We start from the raw sequence: 9704 nt of genomic DNA, 5'->3' as shown, positions 1-9704 counted from the left end.
CTCCCATAGAATCTATAAAAGCCAAAGAGAAAGTAAAATGAAGGAACATAAGCAGAAGGGACATTGAAATTTAAAGGTAATGATTTTGTTGTCTAGTTTTTAAAAAGTGATAATACTATAAGCAGATCTCATTAACAGTGTTTGAGTATTAAAATTAGACTTAAGGGTAGGGAACAGTTTTTGCTACTTGTTCTCATCTATACTTATAGTCCATTTTTGTATATTAAAAAGACAAGTCCTATCTAAATTGAAACCTCAGTCTCCCATTTCAAACCCCCACTGTGCCCCCAACTCAGCTCAGGCCAGACTGTGTAGTCCAGCAGAGAAAGAGGGTGTGATCTGTCCTTTCCCCCTTTTCACCTGTTCTATTCCCTCATCACCGCTGCTCTCACCTCCAGCATTGGGACAGGGAGGGGCCGAAGAGGAAATGATACGTTGTTATTTGTCTTTAGGCCTTCTGTCTGCCAGATGCATTAAAGTTAGCTTTTGTGGGTTCTTGGAGAACTCTACCCACCCAGCTTGGACCCCTCATACTCTACTTTCTGATGCATTGCCCTCTACCAGCTTCTCATTGCTTTAGCTCAGCAGCTGTTGGAGTGGCATCAGCTATGCTGCTTCTTTCTGCAGATTGTTATCCACAGCAGATTATTATCCTAGAAGGGCATCCTTTGAAAACTGACCAAGCCTGGCTAAATTCTAGAGTATCTGTTTTGATTTGTGGAAGTTATGCATTTTTCATGTTCCTCTACCAAGCCCTGGAAGTTCAAGCCTCTTGTCTATATAAGAGAATGTTTGTTGCAGAGGATATTATTAGGTTTGGGACTTTGAAAATCTCAATATATTAAAGTTATAATCTCTATTATATTTTCATAATTACGCCCTTTTTTATAATTTGAGAAACATTTTCTCCGGGTTTGTGAGAGGTACGATTAGCCCACTCAAAGCATCCACTGCAGAAAGTAAATAACTTCAGACGAGGCCAATACTAAGAAGCAGTCTTTTTTTCACACGCTTGGGAGAAGAGAATACAATTTGGGAAGTTTGCAATTCTTATTAAAACTAAGTCCCAATATGTACTAAACTGCAGAGCAGAGGATGTAAAAAGCAGAGTAGGAAAACATTTTCTGTCAATGTATTTAGCAAAATTTAAGGAGAAAGAGCTTGGTGAACAAAGAAGAAAATTTCTTGATCTATAGGAGTGTCTATTGGGTCACATGTATTAATTATCAAGCCAACAAATATGTAAGTAAGTGGCAGTTCCCAATTTATGATCCACTTAGAAGCAATTAATGATAAAAAGAGAGAATTAATTGAACTACTATTTCTGTAATTACAGACAATTCACTGCTGTATATGTGCTTGCAGCAGGCTTTGCATACTTTGGCAGGCAACTGAAGGGTGCCAGAAGGACATCTCCAAAATATCTCTACCACCCAGATCATATAATGCCTAGAATTTCACTATTATGTGGTTTCTTCTTTTGGATTGAAGTCTTGCTCTCTCCAGGGAGAGAACAGAACTCTAAACTTTGCTGACTTCTTTCACTGGAAATAAGAATAGCCAATAATACTGTGAATTCACAAGGGAAAAACTCTGAAAGGGGAGATAACATAAAAAGAAAAGTTGGAAATTACTAACAACTCCGCCTTCTTTCTTATAAGTGGGACGGACATGCCCTGTGCTCCTAGCCATTCAAATTTTCTCATCATGCAAGATTGAGAGCCATGAAAACTCCAGGGAGTATAGACTCAAACAGTCTCCATGTTCTTTCTTAAAGCTAGAAAACTACTGGAATATGGGGCATTGTACTGGACTTAAAAGTATACCCAAATACTAGCTGAAACAAATAGGCAATAAGAACAGAGGTGGATAATTTATAACATGACATTTTCCCACTATTTAAAGTATGAATGCATATGGACCATGATAAGAACATAACATGGAAAAAGAAAGATATTAAGGTAAAGCTAATAATTTTACTTTTCAAAAACAGTTTTTTTAACAGTAAAGCAAGTAAAAATATCTGAGGGATGCATAAGAAAAACTGAAATTCTCAAAAAATTCAGTTTCAGAGCAAAAAACCATCTATATTGAATTCAGTTGTATAAAGCAAAAGGCAGAAGGACAATTAAAAACTTCTCAAAAAAATTCAATTCTTATTTTTTTCTGAACTGTAAGAGCATAAATATGAAAAATAAAAAAGGGACTGTTTCAGTGTATTCATGACTTATTATAGAAACCACTTAGAAGAATAAATATTTTGAAATATCTGCTGCTGGAGTTCAGTTTTCGTTTGCCGTAATGAGCATCTTTTCATATGTCTGTTTGCTGTGCATGTATCTTCTTTGGGGAGGTGTCTGCTCAGATCTTTTGCCTATTTTTAAATTTGGTTGTTTCTGTATTGTTGAGTTTTAAGAGTTTATTTTTTAATTTTGGGTACAAGAGTTCTTTTCGACTTTGGGTATAAATCCTTTATTAGATATGTGTTTTGCAATATTTCCTCTCAGCCTGTGGCTTATATTCTCATTCTCTTTATAGTGTCTTTGCAGGGCAGACTTTTATTTATTTATTCAATAAAAGTAAATAAATAATTGGCTGCGCTATGTCTTAATTGTGGTGAACAAGCTCTTCATGGCGGGGCACAGACTCTCTAGTTGTGGTGTGTGGGCTTCTCTAGTTGAAGCCGGTGGGTTTAGTTGTCCTGTAGCGTGTGAGACCTTAGTTCCTCGACCAAGGATCAAACCTGCATCCCCTGCATTGGAAGATGAATTCTTAACCACCGGAGTGCCAGGAAAGTCCCCAGACTTTTAAACTTGATAAAATCTAATGTCAGTTTCTTCTTTCATGGATTATATTTTTGGTAGTTGCAAAACTTATCACCAAACTCAGGGTCATGCAGATTTTCTTCAATGTTTTCTTCTAGAAATTTTATAATCATGCATTGAACATTTAAATCTAAGATTGACTTGAGGTTAACTTTTGCATACAGTGTAAACTTGTAAGTTTTTTACTTGAGCAACTAAGTATATAATGGTAGCATTTACTAAGATGGGAAGACCGAGAGAAAAGTCAGTTTGGGAGTTTGAGATCAGAATCAAGAAGTTCAGGTATACATATGTTATACTACCCTGTTTGACAAACATACAGTTATGTCAAGTAGGAAGTTGAATAGAGGAGTCTAATTTGCAGATGCCATTCTTAATATTAGGAAGTTCAGAAATCTGGTTTATACCTTAACCAGGACCTTGAACTCTATTCCTTCTTGTCTCTTCTCCTTCCTAAAGTATATTGAGACAAAGTACCAACTTTCTGCTTTCAAAAATTTTGTTGCTTATATGAAGTATGCAATAGGACTCCCATTCAAGCCCTATTTTTGTGTTTAGTATGTGATAGCATGCTTACCTGCCTCCTGCAAAACTTGTATGCAGGTTAAGAAACAACACGGAACAATGGACTGGTTCTAAATTGGGAAAGGAGTACGTCAAGGCTGTGTATTGTCACCTGTTTATTTAACTTATATGCAGAGTACATCACGCAAAATGCCAAGGTGGATTAATCACAAGCTGGAATGAAGATTTCTGGGACAAATATCAATAACCTCAGATATGCAGATGACACCACCCTTATGGCAGAAAGTGAAGAAGAACTAAAAAGCCTCTTGATGAAAGTGAAAGAGGAGAGTGAAAAAAGTTGACTTAAAAAACTCAACATTCAGAAAACTAAGATCATGGCATCTGGTCCCATCACTTCATGGCAAATAGATGGGGAGACATTGGAAACAGTGACAGACTTTATTTTTTGGGGCTCCAAAATCACTGCAGATGGTGACTACAGCCATGAAATTAAAAGAAGGTTGCTCCTTGGAAGAAAAGTTATGACAAACCTAGACAGCATATTAAAAAGCAGAGACATTACTTTGCCAACAAAGGTCCGTCTAGCCAAAGCTATGGTTTTTCCAGTAGTCATGTAGGGAGGTGAGATTTGGACGATAAAGAAAGCTGAGCACCAAAGAATTGATGCTTTTTACCTGTGGTGTTGGAGAGGACTCTTAAGATTGCAAGGAGATCCAACCAGTCATCCTAAAGGAAATCAGTCCTGGGTGTTCATTGGAAGGACTGATGCTGAAGCTTAAACTCCAATACTTTGGCCACCTGATGCAAAGAACTGCCTCCTTGGAAAAGACCCTGATGCTGGGAAAGATTGAAGGTAGGAGGAGAAGGGGATGACGGAGGATGACATGGTTGGATGGCGTCACTGACTCAATGGACTTGAGATTGAGTAAACTCCGGGAGTTGATGATGGACAGGGAGGCCTGGCATGTTGCAGTCCATGGGGTCGCAAAGAGTCAGACATGACTGAGTGACTGAACTGAGCTGAACTGTATGGAAATCATTCCTGAATATGCATTGAAGGGGGTGATGCTGAGGCTGAAGCTCCAATACTTTGGTCACCTGACGGGAAGTGCTGACTCATTGGAAAAGACCCTGTTGCCGGGAAAGGTTGAAGGCAAGAGGAGAAGGGGTGACAGAGATGAGATGGTTGAATGGTATCACTGATTCAGTGGACATGAGTTTGAGCAAGCTCTGGGAGATTGTGGAGGACAGGGAATCCTGGCGTGCTGCAGTCCGCGTGGTTGCAGAGTCAGACATGACTGAGCAACTGCACAACATGTAATAGGGAAGCACTGGCTCATTGGTGAAATTTTACCGGTATTGTATAGTTTCAGAGACAAGGCATTTTTGACAATGATAATACTTAATAATGGCTACAATTTATTTATACAGGAATGAGTTTAGCACTTTATATGTAATGATTCATCTAATCTTTTCAACATTTTCCTTATTTATAGATGAGGACACTTAGGATTAGGAAATTTAAGGCCTAAGCACATGTAATTATCTATTAGAGAAGCTTTTTGATTGCACTCACATCTGCCATACGTCCAGGACAGAGATTTACAAAGCAGGCTGGCAGAGGAGTGACTGTCACAGGAAAGCAGTAACGGTGCTGTGAGGACGCCCTGGAAGTGCTGGTTCCTAGGGTCAGTTTGAGTTAAGAAGATATAAGTCCTCATGGATGCTTAGTGGGAACAGGTAGTGGTAAACATAGGTATGAGCATTATATTTTCACATTTTAGATCAGAAGATGAATTTGGGAAAATGACAAGACTGGAAATATAGACCTTAATAATGTTTTGTCAGAGGGGAATGGGAGTGAAGATTGTTAAATGGCTGTCCACATGGGCATTGTCTTTCAGATTAATAACAGGAGTTGGTGGAATAAAAGACTATGATCAGGATACTAAAGGTGGCATAAGAAAATGGAGGACAGTTAATGGCTGTGATGAAAATGAGAAGCACAGAGTATAGTTGAATCTTTAGGGGCTCAAATAAGGAGGGATTTTGGGGTGAACAGCAAATATAATGAGAATGAAATTGCAGTGGATAAACAGGAGAAAGAGGAATGTATCTTCTCACTATAAAATATTGTACAAGGAGAATTAACAACTTCTGTGCAGGACCTTTATATCATTAGAAGAGAGCTGCGGTATAGTTAGGGCCAAGAGGTGAAGGGAATTGTTAGGATATTGTGCATTATAGAGAAGTTCTTTGAAACAGAATGGGATTCAATGTGGTTCCAGTAAAAAGAGGTAGAAGTAGAATCAGCAAGATAATGATAGCTCTGGGAGGGAGAAGAGATAAATTAGATGGAGGGCTTTGCAATGTGGATTATAGATCAAGGGCACTAGAAAGGCAAGGAATACAGAGGAAGATGGGATATACTTGAAAGTAACTAACTAGCCTCAGGGTTCCAGCTGGGGCTTTGATGGTAAGTTGTTTTGTTGCCACTGTAATTTCAGATCCAAGCTTTCTGGGGGAGCTAAAGAACAAGAGGTGAATTGCAAAATAATATTAAAGGCTACTAGATTGAGAAGAAGCTAGGATAAAAATAGAGAATAAAGTTTATCTAGGTGGAATACATTTTAAAAGGGTGTGGTGATTTGAGGGAAAAACAAGAAAAATAACACAATTTCTTTATTTTAAAAATTTATCTTTTGTGTTGCTCATTTACTTTTTAGTGGACGAGGTGGTCTGAGTGTTCTCCTCAGCTTGACCAAGTTTTAGACAATTTCTTTCTGCCTATGTATGTGGCTCAGTGGTAAAGAATCCGCCTGCAATGGCAGGACACCCCAGTTTGATTCCTGGGTTGGGAAGATCTCCTGGAGAAGGGATAGGCTACCCACTCAATTATTCTTGCGCTTCCTGTGGCTCAGCTGGTAAAGAATCCAGCCGCAATGCGGGAGACCTGGGTTCGATCCCTGTGTTGGGAAGATCCCCTAGATGAAGGGAAAGGCTACCCACTCCAGTATTCTGACCTGGAGACTCTCTTTGGAGGGTCACAAAGAGTCGGACACGACTGAGCGAGTTTCACTTCACTTCCTGCCTATAAGCTCCCTCTCTCTCATCCCTCCCTTTTAGGGAATCCACATGGCCTCACCCCCGAGGTCCCCCCGCCCCTCCTTTCTCTAGAGCATTTAATTTAGAACACGTGTAATTGTACATTCTTTTTCTGCTCTATTGAGATGTAAATCTTTAAAAATCCCTCTTGCCAGTTTTGACAGTTTCCAGTACTATCTTTTTCAAGGACCTGGAAGCTATGTCTTTGAAATATAATCATCATAAAAGATAGTGCTCCCACCTCCCTGTTTCTCTGGGAGGGCAAGAGCCTAATTTCAGTTGCCCCAAGTTGAAGAACTATCTCCTGTCATAAACATAGGAGAAAGTTTGCTTTTTCTCTGGGTGAGGTCAATTAGCAAACACAAATGGCTGATGTTCCCCTCTCACCCCAGTGATGAAAACGGTCTGACCCTGTGTTGCTGCGAGTTGAGCATAGCCGACTTCTGGTCGCTCTTTCCTATTGCAGTAGACTTGAGTGAAGACTTACACTGTTTAACTTTGCTCCAGCTTTTGCTTTGACAGTAGTTTGAGAGTATTTTCTGTCATTTTCTTAAAGACAGACTTTTCAAAAGTAGACTGTTTCCTAACCAAGGGCAGGGAAATAACAACTTGAAATAGCTTAGGAGATTTGATCATTCACAAAAAGTTTCCAAGCCTGCTAAAATTTCTGGAGACAATTTTCACAGAAAACCTCGAGAAGTATATATTAAAGTATTCTTCTTTCCCTGGGATAGAAGAATGACACAGAATATTTTCAAAGGTAAGAGGAATAGAAGTTTGCCTTTGCATTACTAGTATTGACCTCTATCTAATCTGGGCTTTCAATGAGTCTTGCAATGGGATGATTAAACCTTCTGCCAAGTGGGTCTCTGAGAACTTCAGTTGTATTTTCCAAAAGGCACCACTGACCACACATTATTTCCTCCACGAATCACCCTCTCATTTATGCTTAGTCATCAATGGCACACTCGTGTGCCGCAGTCCATAGGGTCCATGAAGTCGTAAAGAGTCACATGACTTAGTGACTGAACAACAGCAACAATAAATGACAAATCAGGTGCTTAGCCAGTGCTTGATTGTGACAGTCTTTACCCTGTTTATAAAAGCAGGTGTTGGGGTACCGTATATTAGAAAACTTACTAATAGTATGCTCAGTGAGACTTGAGGTGGTGATTAGGAAGCATCTCCTTGAAATTCTTGTCTTGGAATACATGCTTAAAGGTGTGGTTTAGATATTTTAGACCATAACTGCTGCTGCTGCTGCTGCTAAGTCACTTCAGTCGTGTCCGACTCTGTGCGACCCAATAGATGGTAGCCCACCAGGCTCCCCCGTCCCTGGGATTCTCCAAGCAAGAACACTGGAGTGGGTTGCCATTTCCTTCTCCAATAACTGCTACTAATACAATCTTTATCAATAGATATTAATTCCCTTTCCAAATATTTTTTCTTCTATTGAGAGAATATACATATGTACTGGATGTTAGTTTGAAAAAATAATATAAGAATCAAATATCTGTGAACATGTGAGTGGATACTATTATACTTACATGAACCTTCCTTAAAGAAACAATAACAGCAACAACAGCAATAATACTTATAGAAAAATAATTATGCATTATCTGTGGCAAAGCAATAATAATCTTTTGCTTATAGAAAAATAAAATTATGTACATTATCTGCATGGCAAAGAGTCTTTGGACCCTTTGGACTGAGCCCGCCAGGATCCTCTAACAACAGAAAAGTTCTATTCTCTTTTCTCAATAGCAAATTTGATTATAAATTTGTTCCTCCTTATCTTCTGAATGTACAAACATGCTTAATTTTCATTTCAGTGTAAGTAACTCACAAAGGGAAAAATCAGAAAAGATAAAAGAGTGATTAGAAGACAAACACATTAAAACAAAACAAAAACAAATTTAAAACTAAGTGTAATTAACTCACAAAGGGAAAAATCAGCTAAAAGCTTGAATAAAATGTCATAAAAAAACTGGATAAATGTCTAATAAAATCAAGAACTGGGTTATAATAATTAGGTTATATAATCTCCAAAAGGCATTCAGGTATTATTTTAATTATCTTTAAACCTTTCTATCTTTATTTCATAAGGGTTGAGTTTCATAGAATTCTCCTACAAATCAGAGAGATTAATGTACTCAGAGAGGCTAAAAAAAATCAACTTCTGGGTGTCATCTCCCCAGGAAATCATTGGAGAAAACTAATGGGCTATTTTGTCCTAACCGAGAGTTTGTTTTGCAGGGAAACACTTCACTAGGTCAATTTCTGAGGCAAATCTGATTTAAAACCTATCTGGGGACATTAGCTGCTTTTTGAGTCTCCTAAGAAGCAACTAGAAAAGCCACATTTATTTTCTTTAACTGCAATGAATTTATGACATTTCTATTCTAGTGTTTCCAGTGTTCTATGAGCTAGATTACATTGGGCAATGGACCCAAGTTAGGACTTCTTGAAACAGATTGCTGCTTAGAATGAGATTTTGATGTGTGTGTGTATGTGTGTGTGTATAAACGTGTTTATTTCTCTTGCATAAATAGTCAAAAGTGGGATTTTTGAGCCACACAGTAAGTGTGTTTTAACTTTATGAGAACCTGCCAACTGTTTTCCAGAGTGACTATGCCTCATGCATATTCTCCTTTACTTGGATTTTTTTCTCTATACCAACGGTACGCTGATAACAAGGACCTCCTTTGTGGCTCAGCTGGTAAAGGATCCACCTGCAATGTGGGAGACCTGGGTTCAATCTCTGGGTTGGGAAGATCCTCTGGAGAAGGGAAGGATACCCACTCCATTATTCTGGCCTGGAGAATTCCATAGACTGTATAGTCCATGGAGTTGCAAAGAGTCAGACACAACTGAGCGACTTTCACTTTCACAAGAATAAAAGAATTATGACAATGGGAACTATGCTATCTGTAGGATAGAATTAGAAGGGAAAACAGCTTTCTAGAGGTGGAAATAGTATAGCAATGGAAAATATATGCTCCTGATTTTCAGATTAGTTCAGACTTCAAGCATGAACCCAGGTCCTGATTTTGGCATTCAAAAGGACTCTGCTAAATTTTCTTTCATAATAATAAGTAGTACAAGAATTATAAAGTTATGTACATTTAATTTTTTGCTGTGGAAGACTATTTTATTTTTTAATTTAATGTCTTGAGGTCTGGTTCAAGATCCTGCAATATACATTTAACCATAGTGAGGGTTTGTCTTGGGACTTATTAACTCAAA

The sequence above is a fragment of the Bos mutus genome, chromosome 6, assembly GCF_027580195.1.
Source record: "Bos mutus isolate GX-2022 chromosome 6, NWIPB_WYAK_1.1, whole genome shotgun sequence".
In the NCBI taxonomy this organism is placed as follows: domain Eukaryota; kingdom Metazoa; phylum Chordata; class Mammalia; order Artiodactyla; family Bovidae; genus Bos; species Bos mutus.
Note: the sequence above shows the minus strand (reverse complement) of the source record.